Consider the following 20,058-nt stretch of genomic DNA (forward strand, 5'->3'; position numbering starts at 1 on the left):
TAGGTCACAGATCAGCCACGATCACATTGAATGGTGGAACAGGCTCAAGGGACTAAATGGCCTATTCCAGTTCCAATGTTCCCTTCCAAATCCGCCCCAATTCCAACCAATTTCCTTGGGTTCATCCCTTATGCAAAGCAGGCTCTCAGTGGGATTCTTGCCACTAGGACGGAGTTTGCCAGTGCTAAGAAGGGAATACCGATGGTGCTGCAGTAGGGATGCTGTTACACCACCAGAAGAGATGGTGAGACACCTGAAAGGGGTAGAAGCACCCCAAAAGATTGGAATCACAGTCCCACTAAAGGTTTTGGCCAAGGCTAAGGCCATCAGCAGGTATGTGTTTATGGCCACATTAAAGGTAAAGGAGGCCACTACAAAGCTCCCTCAATCCATGAGAGGACTTCAAGACCTTTCCTACTGCTTCCGTGGGCCAACCCTCACCTTCCCCATGGCAACCTGGAAAGTGGGGCAGACAGGAGGGAAATCCTCTGGGTACACAGGTCCTAATTCCTTACCCTCCGTTGCCATTTTCATGCAGCAGATTGGGAAAGAGCGGTCAGCTGTGATGACAGCAGGGGCAGGGGGAGTAAAATCTTGGTCAGAAAGATGAGATAACAGTAGGCCTCTCCACCCAAATCTTCCTTCATTTTGTCATACGATTTCAGGGGAGAATCCCAGCTACAATCATTTCCTGCACCTCTATTTACCCTAATTTTGACCTCAGCACCCTTAGTTTGGGGAGGGGAAAAAGAGACCTTAGTTGAAAAATATGCACGTGTGAACATTGGTTACAAACAGGATTAGGCTCATTGTGGAATGGTGGGGGGCGGGAAATCAAGGCAGGTTTGCTTGGGAGGCCGGGCAGAAGCACTCCTGCTCCTCCTGGCCCACAAGTAGTGCTGGAAAAGCAGTTACCTGCTGGATCTGGCAGCTCCCGCCTCCCTTCAGCTGCCTGGTTTCTTGAGCCCTGGGAAATGTGACCTGCAGCCGTTAAATTGAAATGGCTGCCAAAATCTGAAGAATGCAGCCTCAATAACATATTATAATTATGGACCTGCCTCTCCAGAGCGGGTTACTCGGCCGCTCCCCCAACCCTAAATCAGAAGTAGCAGCATTCGCAGCGAGTTACGGTCAGATTTCACATTTTTAGCCATTTAACCTCCCCGACCCTCTCCTGCCCATCGTGGTGGGGGTGTTAAAATATCCCCCATTGTCACTGCCCACACATGAAGAATGGACACTTAAAAAGAATAAGTAAAAAAGAATTAATTACATTTATAGAGCACCTTTCAAGACCACAGGACGTCCTGAAAGACAACACCTGCAACACTGCAGCACTCCCTCAGTACTGCCTTGGAGTGTCAGCCTAGATTTTGTGCTAAGGTTTCTGGAGTGGGACTTGAAAGCACAATCTTCTGACTCAGAGGCGAAAGCACAACCACGACTTAGGTGAAATACCAACAGCGGATCAGCACTTGTGGAACTGTACTGGAGAAGAGAACATAACTTTGCAACAACTTGGAAGAAAAGTTCACATTGTAAAGAAAAATTACCATTATTTCATTAACAATTCAACAGCTTTCAGTCACCATTTTGCATGAATATATATCTGTACCAAGGCTTTAATTCTGACATTTTAAATCTAAAGAACAGATGCATTTGATTTTTATGACCTAGAATTTAATTAAAGTTCCCTAACTGGGTCAGCAGAATATCAGTTCAATCATACTGAAACTTGTTTAAAGACACATGCCTTGAAATCCAGCTCTTCAAACAGTATATGAAGGTATCAAATCCTTCTCTGTTCAATTTTCTCTACTATTTTAATGGAAGCAATAACCAGTTTACTTTAAAGTAGCAAAGAAAGAAAGTTCATACTAACATGTTAAAGACTCATGCACTAATATTCAAATATCCAAATATAAAGGCAACAATTTCTGAACAGACCTTATTGTTTTATATTTTAAAAAATTTACGTGAATGAAATTTTCCTCTTTTTACACTTATTGCTTTATCCTATATTTTTTAATGATAGAACCACATACAGCATATTACATTACAAGCAAACTTCTTAAATTACCACAAATGATTTCAAAAAGTAAAACCCAGTTTTCCCTACAATTTTTATTAACTCTTTTCCTTTCAGTTATTTAAATGTTAGCACAGGTGAATTTTCAATAAGATAAATAATGCATCGTGCTATTTTATGATTTAAAAAAATTATAAATTGTTCTATTAAGAATGAACAAAGTTTAAAACGTTTGTTATTTTAGAAATTCTAGCTGTTTTAACGGATAGATGTTATATAAAAACAAAAGAGAAGATAATTGCTGAGGCCAGCAATAAAAAAACTCATATGCTTGATCGGTCCTTTCCCTAATGATTTATGTTAGCCTTTTTTCCATTTTCTCTTTGCTATGTAGGATATAACCTTAGTTAAGTTAGGGAACACTGCAGTTAAATATCTGAGGCTCCACAGATGGCCATTTAAATGACTTGGCCAGAGTTCTGTATTCGCTTTAAACTTTCAATTCTTAGCTCCTGAAGATTAAATTAGGTCTGACATGTTTATTCTCACAAAGTTGGCATTAATAGGTTCTTTAACATACCACCATGATATGGTCATTTAAAAATAGTAGTATTAGAATAAAGAGGAATCTGCATAAGGACTCAAGACCAACTGCCATAAGACATGGAAGGTAATTCATCGCAGTGGAAAGCAAGAGGCTGCAGTGGAATAATATGGATTCTAAGAGTTTATTTTATGAAGTCATGCTCCTGGCATTGAGCTTTGCCTGTCAGGAATTGGCATGTGCCTGAATTCCCGATATATACTTCCACTGGGTGGAGGTCTGTTTCTAGCTACACATTTGTAATGTTAAATTTGGATCACAGACTTTCTGCAAGGTTACCTTCAGGCATCAGGGAGAAAATTAGCCATTCTTTTTCATTGAAAATTTGACTTGTTGTGGGATAGTGTCCATAATAACATATTAAATAGAATCTGTTAGAAGGGTTGGGTTTGATGGGCCTTTACTCATTCTATAATTTATGACTTGCTATTTCGAGGAAACAAAAACTTGGAATCTTCTGGAAATAAGGTAGTTTGTTGAATAGAGCAGATGTAGAGTTATGGCCTTTAGTTATGTGCCCCAATATTTGACTTGCAGAAAGGGCACGAGCTCCTTATTCAGAAGTATCCAAATCTGTGTGTTGGAGATTTAGAGAAAATTCTTGTTCTTTGTAAGAAAAAGCACGAGAAACATTTAAGAACTCTAGTTATAAAAGCAGATAACTGCCATAATTTCATCAACCACATGCATCCTAACATTGCTTCAATTCGTCTCTCACCACCCCCTGCCCCCCCCCACCACTTGCTGAAACACAAATCAGTTTGGGATACACGAGTGCTAACGAACCCAAATACTACCATTCAGATCAGTTACTGACGAATGAAAAAATAACAAATAGACTTTGAGCAAACTTGTATTTGTTTTAACCATTGTTAATCAGTAAAATGGTGAGGAAATTATTTCAGAGGACACATCATACGTGTGAAAGCTTAAGCTCATTTAATTCAAATCTAATTTAACTCAAGAACTATCGCAATGTTGCTCACTCACAAGATCAATAAATGAACATAAGAACAATAGAATAAAAGAAATAGGAGCAGGAGTAGGCCATAAAGCCACTCGAGCCTGCTCCGCCATTCAATAAGATCATTGCTGATCTTCGACCTCAAATCCACTTTCCGGCCCTATCCCAGTATCCCTTGATCACCTTAGTGTCCAAAAATCTATTGATCCCAATCTTGAATATGCTCAATAACTGAGCATCCACAGCCCTCTGGGGTAGAGAATTCCAAAGATTCACAGCCCTCTGAATGAAGAAATGTTTCTTCATCTTGGTCCTAAATGGCTGACCCCTTATCTTGAGACTATGACACCGAGTTTTAGGCTCTCCAGCCAGGGGAAACAGCCTCTCAGCATTTACCCCATCAAGCCCTCTAAGAATTTTATACATTTCAATGAGATCAACCCTCATTCTTCTAAACTCCAGAGAATACAAGCCTATTCTACTCAATCCTCTCCTCCTAGGACAACCCTTTCATCCCAGGAGTCAATCTAGTGAACCTTTGTTGCACCGCCTCTATACCCTTCCTCAGGTAAGGAGTCCAAAACTGTATACAGGATCCAGGTGTGGTCTCACCAGAGCCCTATATAATAGCAGCAAGACATCCTTACTCTTATACTCCAACCCCCTTGCAATAAAGGCTAACATACTATTTGCCTTCCTAATTGCTTGCTGTACCTACATGTTAACTTTCTGTGATTCATGTACAAGGACACCTAAATCCCTTTGACGACCAACATTTCTTAGTCTCTCACCTTTTAAAAAATATTCTGCTTTTCTGTTCTTCCTACCAAAATGGATAATTTCACATTTCCCCACATTATACTCCATCTGCCAACTTCTTGCCCACTCACTTAACCTGTCTATATCCCTTTGCAGCCTCTTTGTGACCTTCTCACAGCTTACTTTTGCACCTACCTTTGTATTGTCAGCAAACTTGGATACATTACACTCGGTCCCCTCATCTAAGTCATTGATATATATTGTAAACAGCTGAGGCCCAAGCACTGATCCCACTAGTTACAACTTGCCAACCCGAAAATGACCCATTTATTCCTACAGTCTGTTTTCTGTCCGTTAACCAATCCTCACTCCATCCTAATATATTACCCTCAATCCCATGAGCTCTAATCTTTTGTAACTAACCTCTTGTGTGTTCATTGATATTCGTTCCATGCACCTTCCATATTCTGATTGAATATTGAAGAACGAAAAAAAGAATGTGCATTTATATAGTGCTTTATCACATCTTTAGGACCTCTCAGAGTGCTTCACAACCAATGAATTATTTTTTGAAGTATAGTCACTGCTATGTAGTTAAACATTGCAGCCAATTTGGGTCTTAAAGGTCCCATAATAAGATAAGTGGTTAATTAACAGTTTTTGGTAGTGTTTCTTGAGGGATAAATGTAGGCAAGGACACTGGGAGAACTTAGTATTTTTCTTCGAATAGTAATATGGCCTCTTCATGGTATCTTTTACATCCACCTTAACAAGTTGACAGGACCTCAGTTTAATGTCTCTTGAGCTGGAGAAATTAGACTGAATAATGTAGGTCTTAACTGAATAATGTAGATTGATACCCTGCAGCTGCACATCATTACACTGAAGGTTAGTGGTACATTCACAGTGCTTTATCTTCTTGAAAGTTGTACTTTTGGATAGTCATCTCCTTCAGGAGAATAAATCGTGGGGTAGCATTCATAATGGTGTAATTTATACATGATATGTAAAAGCAAGTGTCAATGGGCCAAATAGTCTACTCTTGTTCCATATTCCTACTATCATCAGCATTCCAAATGGTAAAATTGCATTAATATGCTGGAATTTTGTTCAATTATCTTTGATAGTGAGTAGAAATTTTATGCAACAATATCTTCTTGGAAGTTTTGCCAGTAGAGGCTTTTCTCCACAGATATTGTACAATTTGCCTCTTCATGGGCTCTGTACAATTGACTCAAGTGCCCAGTAATACAGAAAGAAATAAAATAATAAGAAAAGAAAATTTGCATTTACATAGCACCTATCATGCCTTTCAGAAATAACTCAAAACACTTTACCGGCAATTAATTAATTGAAGCACAGTGACTGTTGTAATGGAAGTAAATGCTGCAGCCATTTTGCAGACAGCAAGATTTCACAAGCATCATTGAAAGGAACAAAAGAAGAATGTTGCCCAGGACACCAGGAGAACTACATACTCTCCTTTGAATAGTGCCATGAGATCTGAATAAATAGGTGGTGCCTTGGTAATGTCTCATCTTAAGGATGACACCTCCGACAATGCCGCACTCTATACTGCAATCAAGCATCAGGCTATTCAGCCCTTCAAGCTTGTTCCGCCATTCAGTTAGATCATGGCTGATGTATACCTCAACTCCATTTATGTGCCTTTGATCCATATCCCTTGATACCCTTATCTTATAAAAAACTGCCAAACACAATCATGAAAATTTCAACTGACCTGGCATTCACAGCCTTTTGGGCAAGAGAATTCCTGATTTTCACTACCCTTAGTGTGAAAAAAGTTCTTCTTGCTTTCAGAACTGAATGGCCTAACTCTAATTTTAAGATTGTGCCCCATTGTTCTGGATTCCCCTACCCGAGGAAATATCTTCTAATATCTACTTTATTGAATCCTATTATCATTTTAAACACCTCAATTAGATCACCCCTCAACCTTCTAAATTCAAGGAATACGACCCAAGTTTATGCAACTTGTCCTCGTAATTTAATCCTTTAAGCCCTGGTATCTCCAAAGTCAATATATCCTTCCTGACGTGCGGTGCCCAGAACTGAATGCAGCACTCCAGATGAGGTCTGACCAAGGCTTTGTACAACTGAAGCATAACCTCCTCACTTTTGTATTCCAACCCTCTTAACGATAAAAGCCAACATTCCATTAGCCTTTTTGATTGCTCTTTGTACCTGTGCACTAGCTTTTATCCATTTGTGTACTCGAACACCCGAATCCCTTTGCTCCTCCACAGTTTCTATTTCGCCATCAAGAAAATAATGGAATAGGTCTGTCCATCCCACTAATTAACAGGATGTAGGATTTTGTGTAGTTTGAAAGAGAAGAAAATGGAAGGAGATGTACTGAAAAAGTAAAATTATTTATATTAAAAAATCAAGAATAATCAGACATCTCAATGCAAGGCAATTTTTTTAAAAATTGCTGGAAGGAATAACCTTCTTAATTGTATGAACTTGCGATATTGATGCAATTTGAATCAATTTTAATTTGTTCTCATTTACCTTCTGCTTGTATGTTCCCAGCTCTGATCCTTACCCATCAGGAGTGCCAATCGGGAGATTGCACACCTGCATGCATTCCTAGTATCAAAGGTTCTGCATCAGGAGCATACAAGGGGAAAATTTACCCGCACATTTTGACAAGGATGGAATTAATTTTTGTAGCTGGTAATCAACAGGACTATCAGTAAGAAGTATCAAAAATCAAAGAAGAAATTCAATGGCTAGGAATTTGCCCTGAGTGGTGAATGAACGGCACCCACTGCTCATTACATTTAAACTTGTCCACAAACGATCCACAGGCTTTAAATGCAGGAGCTTCCTCTAATGGTGAGCTACAAAAAGTGCAGCGTCCTCTCCCGGGCATCTGTGAGCTGTGTGAGCAGGGAAAGGAGCTCTCTATCCCCACAACCAATCAGATTGAAGCATCCTTGACAAGCTGCGCAGTCAGAACCAGGAAGTGAAAGCTACAACAGTTAATTCAATGTAAAATCAGTTAGAGAAAGCAAAATAAAGAGAGGGTAAGAAATATTGAATTAAAAGACAGAGATAAAAGAGACAGACAGAAAAAGTAAAAAAACAATTAATATCAGAAGGACATTGGACTCCACATTTTTAAAAGTTAATTTTCAGTGCCAGAGAGGTTGTTTGCCAATCATTTAAGACTTACCATGCCATTAAAAGTTAGTTTAGACCTAAAAAACCTAGCAGACCTTTCTCTGTGTAAATTAGTCCGTTTCCAGCTGGGCAGTGCAGCAATTTTGCGCTGGTCCATTCATTTCGCCAGCAAGCTGTCCTTCCCACGCAGCTTTTGGATCAGCAGGGAATCTCGGAGAGCAACTTCTGGATTTGCGTGTTTGTCTGTATATGCGTGCTGGTTGGGAGTTGATCTTCCATTTGCCCTTAAAAAACGATGAATGCCCTTCAGCTCTCTGTTATTTTTGGAGTAAATTCTGGGCCAATATCACTGTAATGATCTTCAAATGGAAAAACATGAAGATAACTCAACTTCTCATTTTTGAAATATAAGTCTAGAAATTGCTGTCAATCTAATGCCTTACGCCAACAGAAATTGTGCAGTAGGGCACAACAATTTCCACAGTTAATGGATCTTTTATGCTTTCTACCCATTGAGGGAGAAATTGGTTATGGCCCGTTTTTGGGCTTGGGATAACTAGGGTGCTTAGAGCTCGCACCAGAAGACTGAGGCCTGCGGCTTGTCCCAAATATAGACCTTGGGCTTTGTCTGACTAATTCCAGCAAACTGCCTGTCAATCAGGCATCCAGAGGCAGCTCGAGGTTTGCTGCAGACCAATTTGAGCTGTCTACGATGACGGCAGTAGAACTCAAGTAAGTCCTGGGGAAGGTGAACAGGAGGGGGCGAGTGTGGGCCAGCAGTGGGCATTCCTGCTCCTCCTGGCTCCACATCAAGGTAAGATATGTTTAAAACCTAAAAACCTACCCTTTGGTTGACAGCTTCTCTTATGATCGCTGGCTAGGCGCATGCTCCACTCAGTTTTACTGAATTTCAGAGCGGGGTTGTGAATAAACCATTAATCACCTCATTAGCATATGTAAGGGGCCTAACACCTGGTTCAGGTGGCCAAGAGGGACACCACATTATTGTCTGAGCCAATATAGTGTTGAATTTAATTCAGGCGCCGTTAGGGCCTGCGCCATAGCGGTGTGAAATTGGTGTTTTTTGCCCCCAATTTGTGTCCAAAAAATGGGTGCAATGGTAGCCATTTTCTCCCATATTATTTACAATTGAATGCAAGCTTTTCAGTGGATGTTGTGCTTTCCTGCCCAGACTGTGTGATAATCACACGAGCAATTGAAATCTAATCATTATTGGCACTTAAGGAGGGAATGCACAAAATTGCAGTTTTTATTTATCGCTCGATAACCCATATAAAATGAGTGTTTGAGGTGGTCAAGAATGGAAAACTCTCAAGCAGCTAGGCAATTGCACCGACCATTTTATAGCCCTGCGAGAACCAGTAAATTGTCACATCGGTGGGAGATCAAATGTCCCATACTGACCCACTGATGAACCAGTCAGTGAGCCAGCTGTTTAGCCTACAAAGAGTTAGTATGAATCAAGGAAGATGAGCAGAAATCAGGGGGCTAAGGGTAATGAAATTAGAGCCCCGATATTTCCGGGGAGGCGGGGAGGACGTGGGGGAGGCCGAAAATGGCCCTGGAACCCGGCAATGCCGGGGCTGCGGAGGTCTTGCCAAATTGGAGAATACCTTTACTGCCCAATATCTGACTAAACAATAGTGTGACCTGTGGAAGGTAACAATAAGACCCCTTGTTCGATGTACTGGATACGTGATCTTACATGTGCTGCCAAGTGCATTCTTCAGTAGAACTGAATATCGAGTGGGGCGTATAACAGGCTGCCGGTGCGATACCATCCATTTAGCACTATCGGCCAAGATAAATTTCGACCCCGTGTTCTCTGAATAAAATGCCTTTTTAACACCTGACAAACAATGCCTCATTCACCAGTATGGAGTTGTGCACTGCATATTGATTGATTTATCAAATGTCACCCTTGAGATCCTGAAAGGAGCCAGTGATGTAAACATTAAAGACAATTTTAAAGGGGATGCAGGAACAGAGAGATCTGGGGGTTCACATACATAAATCTTTGAAGGTGGCACGACAAGTTGAGAAGGCTGCTAAAAAAGCATATCAATAGAGACATAGAGTACAAAAGCAAGGAAGTTATGCTAAAGCTTTATAAATCACTTGTTAGGCCCCAGCTGGAGTATTGTGTCCAATTCTGGCCACCACACTTTAGGAAGGATGTCAAGGCCTTGGAGGGGGTACAGAGGAGATTTACTAGAATGGTACCAGGGATGAGGCACTTCAGTTATGTGGAGAGACAGGAAAAGCTGGGATTGTTCCTCTTAGAGTAGAGAAAGTTAAGGGGAGATTTAATAGAGGTGTTCAAAATTTTGAAAGGTTTTGATAGAGTAAATAAGGATTAACAGTGGCAGAAGGGTCGGTAACCAAAGGACACAGATTTAAGGTAATTGGCAAAAGAACCAGAGGCGAGATGAGGAAAAATGTTTTTACGCAGTGAGTTGTTATCATAGTATCATACTAGGCACAGCACAGGAGGAAGACATTCGGCCCATCGCACCTGTGCCGGCTCTTTGAAAGAGCTATCCAATTAGTCCCATTCCCCTGCGTTTTGCCCATGGACCTCGAATTTTTTCTCTTCAAGTATTAATCCAATTCCAGTTTGAAAGTTACTATTGAATCTGCTTCCACCACTCTTTCAGGCAGTGCATTTCAGACCATTACAACTTACTGCATAAAAAAATGTTTCCTCATGTCACCGCTGGATCTTTTGCCGATCACCTTAAATCTGTGTCCTCTGGTTACCGACCCTTCTGCCGTTGGAAACAGTTTCTCCTTATTTACTTTTGTCAAAACTGTTCATGATTTTGAACACCTCTATCAAATCTCCCCTTAACCTTCTCTGTTCTAAGGAGAACAACCCCAGTTTCTCCAGTCTCTTCACATAACTGAAGTCCCTCATCCCTGGTACCAGTCTAGTAAATCTCTTGTCACTTTCTCTAAGGTCTTGCCATCCTTCCTAAAGTGTGGTGCCCAGAATTGAACACAATACTCCAGCTGCAGCCTAATCAGTGTTTTGTAAAGGTTTAGCTCGATTTCCTCCCTTCTGTATTCTATGCCTCTATTATTAAAGTCCAGGATCGATATTTTAACAACTTTCTCAACTTGTCCTGTCACCTTCAAAGATTTGTATACATACACACCCAGGTCTCTCTGTTCCTGCACTCTCTTTAAAATTGTACCATTTAGTTTATATTACCTTTCCTCATTTTTCCTACATAAATGTTTCACTTTACACTTCTCTGCATTAAATTTCATCTGACATGTGTCCATTTCTGAGTTTTGTGTCATCTGCAAACTTAAAAATTTTACCCTGTATAGCCAAGTCCAGGTCATTAATATATATCAAAAAGAGCAGTGGTCCTAATACTGACCCCTGGGGTACACCACTGTATACTTCACTCCAGTCTGAAGAACAACCATTCACCACTACTCTTTTTTTAATTCGTTCATGGGATGTGGGTGTCGCTGGCGAGGGTGGCATTTATTGCCCATCCTTAATTGCCCTTGAGAAGGTGGTGGTGAGCCACCTTCTTGAAACGGTGTAGTCCGTCTGGTGAAGGTTCTCCCACAGTGCTGTTAGGAAGGGAGTTCCAGAATTTTGACCGAGCGACGATGAAGGAACGGTGATATATTTCCAAGTTGGGATGATGTGTGACTTGGAGGGGAACGTGGAGGTGGCGCTGTTCCCATGTGCCTGCTGCTCTTGTCCGTCTAGATGGTAGACGTCGCGGGTTTGGGAGGTGCTGTCGAAGAAGCCTTGGCGAGTTACGGTGGTGCATCCTGTGGATGGTACACACTGCAGCCATAGTGCGCCGGTGGTGAAGGGAGTGAATGTTTAAGGTGGTGGATGGGGTGCCAATCAAGCAGGCTGCTTTGTCCTGGATGGTGTTGAGCTTCTTGAGTGTTGTTGGAGCTGCACTCATCCAGGCAAGTGGAGAGTATGCCATCACACTCCTGACTTGTGCCTTGTAGATGGTGGAAAGGCTTTGGGGAGTCAGGAGGTGAGTCAGTCACCGCAGAACACCCAGCCTCTGACCTGCTCTTGTAGTGACAGTATTTACATGGCTGGTCCAGTTAAGTTTCTGGTCAATGGTGACCCCCAGGATGTTGATGGTGGGGGATTCGGCGATGGTAATGCTGTTGAATGTCAAGGGGAGGTGGTTGGACTCTCTCTTGTTGGAGATGGTCATTGCCTGGCACTTGTCTGGCACGAATGTTACTTGCCACTTATGAGCCCAAGCCTGGATGTTGTCCGGGTCTTGCATGCGGGCTCGGACTGCTTCATTATTTGAGAGGTTGCGAATGGAACTGAACACTGTGCAGTCATCAGCGAACATCCCCATTTCTGACCTTATGATGGAGGGAAGGTCATTGATGAAGCAGTGAAGATGGTTGGGCCTAGGACACTGCCCTGAGGAACTCCTGCAGCAATGCCCTGGGGCTGAGATGATTGGCCTCCAACAACCACTACCATCTTCCTTTGTGCTAGGTATTAGACCAGCCACTGGAGAGTTTCCCCCCTGATTCCCATTGACTTCAATTTTACTAGGGCTCCTTGGTGTCACACTCAGCCAAATACTGCCTTCATGTCAAGGGCAGTCACTCTCACCTCACCTCTGGAATTCAGCTCTTTTATCCATGTTTGGACCAAGGCTGTAATGAGGTCTGGAGCCGAGTGGTCCTGGCTGAACCCAAACTGAGCATCGGTGAGCAGGTTATTGGTGAGTAAGTGCCGCTTGATAGCACTGTCGATGACACCTTCCATCACTTTGCTGATGATTGAGAGTAGACTGATGGGGCGGTAATTGGCTGGATTGGATTTGTCCTGTTTTTTGTGGACAGGACATACCTGGGCAATTTTCCACATTGTCCGCTAGATGCCAGTGTTGTAGCTGTACTGGAACAGCTTGGCTAGAGGTGCAGCTATTTCTGCTTTCTGCTCCTTAGCCAATTTTGTATCCATGCTGCCACTGTCCCTTTGATCCCATGGGCTTTAATTTGCGAACAAGTCTATGATATGGTACTTTATCAAATGCCTTTTGAAAGTCCATATACACAACATCAATTACACTACCCTCATCAGCCCTCTCTGTTACTTCATTAAAGAACTCAATCAAGTTAGTCAAACACGATTTTCCTTTAACAAATCCATGCTGACTTTCATTTATTAGCCCATACTTTTCCAAGTGCCAATCAATTTTGTCCCGGATTATTGTCTCTAAAAGTTACCCCACCACTGACATTCGGCCGACTTGCCTGCAATTGCCGAGTTTATCACTTTCCCTTTATGGTCTGGAATGCCCTGGCTGAAATGGTGGTGGAAGCAGATTCAATAATAATTTCCTAAAGGGAATGGAATAAATACTTGAAGGGGAAAAATTTGCAGGGCTACGGGGGAAAGGCAGGGGAGGGGAACTAATTAGATAACTCTTTCAAAGAGCCGGCACAGGTACAATGGGCTGAATTGTCTCCTTCTGTGCTGTATCATTCTATGATTCTATAATTCCAGTTGCAACTTTTGCCATCATAGGCAGGACAGTCCTACAGGAAGTTTAGAGGTCCTGCTGCCAAAAACTGTGGACTGGTCGAAACATATTTGCGGCAGGGTGGTGGCGGGTGACTTTCACCTGCCACCTGTCCATTTGTTGCCTTAAAAACGGGCGGCCAGCAGTGGAAAATCAGTGGGGGCACTTGGACCACCCATTGAATGCCCAAGGCTTGCTTAGTACAATTTTTAGGCAGAACTCCAATTTGGTGCACAGTACACCTGCCCAAAACAGATGACCGCAGCTTACATATGCAAATCTGAGTCCCATACCAGTTTTAGGATCCCATTTGCAATTCTCAAGTACGAATGTGCGGAGGGAGCTTGGCACACACTCCGCCATTTGTACTAGGTGGCGAGCAGCCTAACTAGTGGTCTTTAAAGGGACCATTTGTGAAGTGGGAGAACCTTTTTCCGCTGACTTCTGGCTCAACTTGCCAATGGAGTCGCCAGATTTACCGCCCCTGTTGTGGCGAGCTGCCAATTAGCACTCATTGAATGCTCAGCAGCTCACCTGAATTATGCTGATGAAGCCCAAACCTAAAAATAGTTTGGGCCTCCTGGCGTTGGCATTGGGCAGGGGTTGTGGCTGCTCAGCCGACTTTTACCTATTTTGGGTAGGAATTAAAATTTGTTTCCATGGTTTCTTGGCTAGGCATAAGTCTGTTGATTCCTCCCCCTGCTTCTGCTCCTTGCCATAAAATTCTTCTTCATGCACAATGGGGCAAAAAAAATTGGATAGAGCCTATTATTTGGCGGGGGTAGCGCGATCTGCTATCACCCCACGCCCATTGGTCCCTGTGCAGGCAGGGCGAGACTTCTGTGAGGCCTGAGGACTTACCTTCAAGCAGCGTTCCGAATCAGCGTTGACACGAGGATTCAATGCAATTCACACTTTCTGCCAGCAGGGGAGCCCCACTCTCTTAAAGGCAGGCTATCTTTTAAATAACTCTTTAAGTTGCTGGTACCTGTTATTTGCTGAAAATAACAGTCTGCTGTCTGCACGGAGTCAGAACGGAGATCAGACATCACATATGCAAAACACAGGTGCAGCTCCCATCCCTATGTTTACAAACTGATGAGTTATGTTAAAACATTGAGTGAAGATCAATCCTCTAATCTGCATGCCAGACCTCACCAATCTGCCGATCTGAATTGGTACCAGGCCTGTGAGTGTGCGTGCATCAAGATACTCTGCTGATGCACTGGAGGCCTTGGTGCAAGGGGTGAGATGAGAGTGACTGCCCTTGACATCAAGGCAGCATTTGACCAAGTGTGGCACCAAGGAGCCCCAGTAAAATTGAAGTCAATGGGAATCAGGGGGAAATCTCTCCAGTGGCTGGAGTCATACCTACCACAAAGGAAGATGGTAGTGGTTGTTTTGAATCAGGGGGAAATCTCTCCAGTGGCTGGAGTCATACCTACCACAAAGGAAGATGGTAGTGGTTGTTGGAGGCTAATCATCTCAGCCCCAGGAGTTCCTCAGGGCAGTGTCCTAGGCCCAACCATCTTCACTGCTTCATCAATGACCTTCCCTCCATCATAAGGTCAGAAATGGGGATGTTCACTGATGATTGCACAGTGTTCAGTTCCATTCACAACCCCTCAGATAGTCATACAGTCCGTGCCCGCATGCAGCAAGACCTGGACAACATCCAGGCTTGGGCTCATAAGTGGCAAGTAACATTCGCGCCAGACAAGTGCCAGGCAATGACCATCTCCAACAAGTGAGTCTAACCACCTCCCCTTGACATTCAACAGCATTACCTTCACCGAATCCCTCACCATCAACATCCTGGGGGTCACCATTGACCAGAAACTTAACTGGACCAGCCACATAAATACTGTGGCTACAAGAGCAGGTCAGAGGCTGGGTATTCTGTGGCGAGTGACTCACCTCCTGACTCCCCAAAGCCTTTCCACCATCTATAAGGCACAGGTCAAGAGTGTGATGGAATACTCTCCACTTGTCTGGATGAGTGCAGCTCCAACAACACTCAAGAAGCTCGACACCATCCAGAACAAAGCAGCCCGCTTGATTGGCACCCAACCACCACCCTAAACATTCACTTACTTCACCACCGGCGCACCGCAGCAACTCACCAAGGCTTCTTCGACAGCACCTCCCAAACCCATGACCTCTACCACCTGGAAGGACAAGGCAGCAGGCACATGGGAACAACACCACCTTCACGTTCCCCTCCAAGTCACACACCATTCTGACTAGGAAAAATATCGCTGTTCCTTCACCATCGCTGAGTCAAAATCCTGGAACTCCCTTCCTAATAGCACTGTGGGAGAACCTTCACCACAGGGACTGCAGCGGTTCAAGAAGGCGGCTCACTACCACCTTCTTAAGGGCAATTAGGGATGGGCAATAAATGCCGGCCTCGCCAGTGACGCCCACATCCCATGATCGAATACATTTTTTTTTAAAAAGGTGGACAGAAGGAGGGACATCCTATATCTGCAGGGGGTGGGGGGCAAGAAGCCCTCCAGGCATATGCTCAAAAGGCAGTGGGAGACAGCAGTGGGTGAAATCAATGCCAGGCGCACAGCACCATGAACATAGATGCAGTGCAGGAAGAAGTTCAATGTTTAGACACAGTGGTCAAGGAAAGTGAATTCAACTGTCAAGTGGCGTCTCCTACCAACTACACCACTAGCCACATCCACTGCTCCACGCACTACACCGCCCATCACCCGCATACCAACAAACTCTTTCCATCAGTATTCAACTCTTCCAATCAGATGCTTCCTCTCACCCTTACACATTACCACTGTTGCAAGCCGCCCACCCACAACTCACAGGCCACACATGCTGGCAGCTATTCAACCATGACAGGCACATCACCCAGACACACGTCCTGCTTTCTTGCAGGAGATGGTGGTGCATTTCAGGAGGCAGCAAATGGCAGTGGTATTTAGCCCCTCGAGCCTGTTCCACCATTCTATGAGATCATGGTGGACCTGTGACCTAACTCCATATACCTGCCTTCGCCCCATATCCCTTAATAAGCTTGGCTCACAGAAATCTATCAATCTCAGATTTAGAATTCACAATTGAGCTAGCATCAACTGCTATTTGCAGAAGAGCGCTCCAAACTTCTCCCACCCTTTGCATGTAGAAGCATTTCCTAACTTCACTCCTGCATGTCCTGGCTCCAAATGTTAGGCTATGTCCTCTAATCCTCGTATTCAAGTATAGGAGACCTCCAAAAATAGTTACAAATGTCTCGGCAGCCAGAAGCAATAATCCAGCCACTAACATGTAAATCCTGCATGGTCCCTTTGAATAGCCCTGGTGGGGGGTTCTCCAGGCACTCGAAGACACATTCAGATGGTTGGGGTTAAGACTGTGCGTTGAGTTGAGCGTTAAGTCCTAAAATGGTGTCTATCACTTTAAATCAGCGTTGTATACTGATTGTATCCATTTTCTCCTTACTTTACATGCTTCCAGCGTTCAGTATTTGTGCATGCACTAACTCCTATACCAAGATGGCGTTCGGCACACATCACGCTGGAAACTTGTGTGCGCATCCAAGACGCCATCTTGGATGTCAAAGAGGCCGTGTAGCGCCAAAACAACGTGCGCTACATGGCCCAATTTAGCGCCCTATATGTGCAGTTATGATTATTGCAGTCTATGATTAACATTATTGATTGTAATAACTAGTATTTATATTTGTTTCAGCAAATTGAGCCTCAATTTTATTTTTCCTTGGCTTTTATTAATGATGAGTTGATGTCAAAAATTAACATGGTTTCAGATGAAATAATTATCCACCAGTTCATCTCAAGTCAAGCAGAGGAACTGAAGCTTCTGCACCAACACAACTGTGAACTGCTGGGCATTGATTGATGGGCTAATCATTGGTACATTTTGTTTAATGCCACTAAAAGGTCACTGGAGCTGATTTCCATGATGGTTAAGCAAGTAGAAATGGAATCTGCTACACTTCTGGATATTAATATCAACTTGAAACTGACTTGGGATGATAACATTTGTATTGTGACTGTAGCATTTGTTACTGCAGGTCAGAGGGTAGCAAACAACAGAATGCTTCAGAGTCGAAGACTGTCGAGCCTTGTTAACTAACCATATGCAGCTTCCTGATCAGATGAAATGTCTTATACTTGACTGCGGATTCAGAGTTACACCAGTACTGATACAGAGGCCAACTGAGTGCTGCCGTAAGTTGCTATGGCAAGAGAATATAAGAATTAGCACTTAAGCTACATTGGACATGGACAGTTCAATAGCATCTTCTGCAAGTGCAAGATACAAAATGTGACATCCGTAATCAACAATTAGAAGTATACTGCCAATGCCTCTGGCTGAATTTGAATGAAACTGAAGAAACTTGGCAGATCAATGAGGCAGGTAACTAAGGCTCAGAGATTTTATCTGGAAGTGCCAGATTCCTGAAGTATCCATTATCTGGGTTGTTTTCTGTCACATATTGTCCTCCTTGTGGTATACTCTACTGCTTGTACTTTTCACCTGGCAGACAGTTTGCCCGCCCATTATAGAACCCGCCCAATTTTCATTTCCCTGAAATTCTGGAAGTCTTGCTCCACCAATGGAAGTTATTAACATACTTAGGGCTGCTTCAGATGTACCTCCCTCAATCTGCCAGAAGGAAAACTGGAGTGGTTCCTTGCCACTCTGAAGGCGGAAGTGAGTCTCAGGAAGTGCTGGGGAGAAAAGCTTTATTTGTTCTCTTCTCTTCCTAAAAAAGCAAGTGGGCTTCATTTTGAAGGTATTCAATCCCCTCTGGGATAAGTTACCTTTCCCTGGTGTAATCTTGGGGTCTTTCTAAGGGCCTCAATGAAACTCACAGCAGCTCTTAACGGCCAAGAGTTCCATTAGGCTTTATGTTGGCGCAAACGGCAAAATTCCTGAGATAGTCCGGGAATTCCCCAGACACTGACATAGGAATCATGGGCAGAAAGCTTATCTACTCCCCCACCAGAATTTTTTGGGCAAGTTACACAGGATAGTGTCCCAGTGGAACTGGATTTTATGCCAAAATTACAGTTCACTGACAGGTGATACACCCACTCTCCGGCTCCTAAAATTTAGAGACTAAAATGTCTGTATTTTGTAATGCGAATTGAATTGGGAAGGTTTGGCGACTGCATTGTATTTTCCAGTCATTGTAGGCCACCAACTACAGTCTGTCAGCATTATCAGTGAGTCAACGTAAGACAACACCCTGTACTCCGCTCACCAATCTTTGCCAGCACTCCTACACGTCCTGGAGGATGCAGTTGTTGAGCATGAGGAGGGTAAGTCACAGTACACAGGCGAGGAGCAGCTAGGATAGTGGCAGAGGTGGAGCTGAAATCGTATGGCCTAATGGCCACATGACATCAATTGTATACTCTGTTTATATAATGGAAGCAATTACATTGCCTTTTATTTACATATATGTGGGGCATGTCAGTGCTAACATTGCAAGGACACAATGATTGTTTTAACCAGATATTATTGTAACTTTGTGTATCTCAGGTAACTGAGATTTGGAACCAAAAGTAATTTGATGCATCTTAAAGTGTGAAGAAAGCCTTTCATAAATATTCTGGCCTGGAATTTCCATGGGGGTTCTCCTGATCATCTGCCGACTTTGGCAGGAAATCGGGGGAAGGCCTAGAGAAGTGATGTAAATGTCTATTAACGCTGTTTCTCTGGGGGTTTTGCCGATATTCCAGTGGAATTAAGGGCAGGGTATCAGGGAACCCAATGGAAATTCTACCCTCTTCGTTCAAAGTACTCCGCTATTTCATTAATAAATATACTTACCATTATTTTATGTTTGTTAGCAATGGAGAGTCTCGAGTTTCCCAGGCTGCCAATCTCCTCCTCTGACATCGCGGACAGGGAGGATCTCGATGCAGTTTCAAAATAAACTACAGGAGTTGTGATCAGAGAGGCTTGAGAAATGTTCTGAAAGTAGCATTTTTCTTCAGCTTTGTGTTGGGTGCCATTTTCATTGCTAATTTTTATCGTTTTTTTAGATTTTGGCCAAAAGATTGAAAGGAGAACACGAGGCAGGTCAAACTGAATCAGAGGCAACTGCCCTTATGCATCCTCACCCACAAAGTTGCATCTACAGGCAAAGGCATACTTCCCCTTCAATGTATGAGGAGAACTGTCTTCACAGACTATGCTTCACTAGGAAAGTGGTGATAGATGTACACTGTTTCCGTGTATCTGACCTCCAATCACCTTACACATTCGAGATGACACTGCCAGTAGTCGTCACAGCCCTGAACTTCTGTGTATCTGGCGTAATGTATGCTGTTACAGGGAACATCAGCATTATCAGTCAATCCGTAATTCACACATGTATCAAGTGATGCATTGTTCACCTGGACCAAGTAAGTTCAACACTTTTACCTCCAAAAATAAAACCTCATGTTTCTCTTGGGCATTCAGTAGTCCTCTGGCCTTAACAATCACTTTAATAACTTCAGATCTTAACTGCAGCTTCCATTTTGTTTACAACAGAGGGTGCCCACAATATGGGATGGGTCTGTTGTTGTCTGGGATGGGGGGAGCAGTTTGACACATAGGATGGAGACTCTTCATCAGAACACAGTAGTGGTGGAGAAGTCAGAATACACAAGGTGTAGAAGAGTCAGAATACAGTAGGGGTGGTGGAGTCGGAATACAGTACTGGTGGAGGAGTCAGAATACAGTAGGGGTGGAGGTGTCTTCGTGTTTGGTGTTGTTCAGCTTTCCTTCTCTTTCCAAGGCTGATGAACCCCATCCTATTTTGCCAACTTCTCCTGCTTATATTTTAAACCTGATTTACATACTATCAATCTATCTTCTTACCTCTTCCTTGGGTAGCCTACCTTAATTATTCACACATTCTTTGTTTCTATAATGTCTTTAATGTCTTTTATGCTTCTTCCCATTGTCTAATGTAAAGATCATCTTGGTCATTGACCTATCTCCT

Source organism: Heptranchias perlo, chromosome 6 (genome assembly GCF_035084215.1).
Source record: "Heptranchias perlo isolate sHepPer1 chromosome 6, sHepPer1.hap1, whole genome shotgun sequence".
Lineage (NCBI taxonomy): Eukaryota > Metazoa > Chordata > Chondrichthyes > Hexanchiformes > Hexanchidae > Heptranchias > Heptranchias perlo.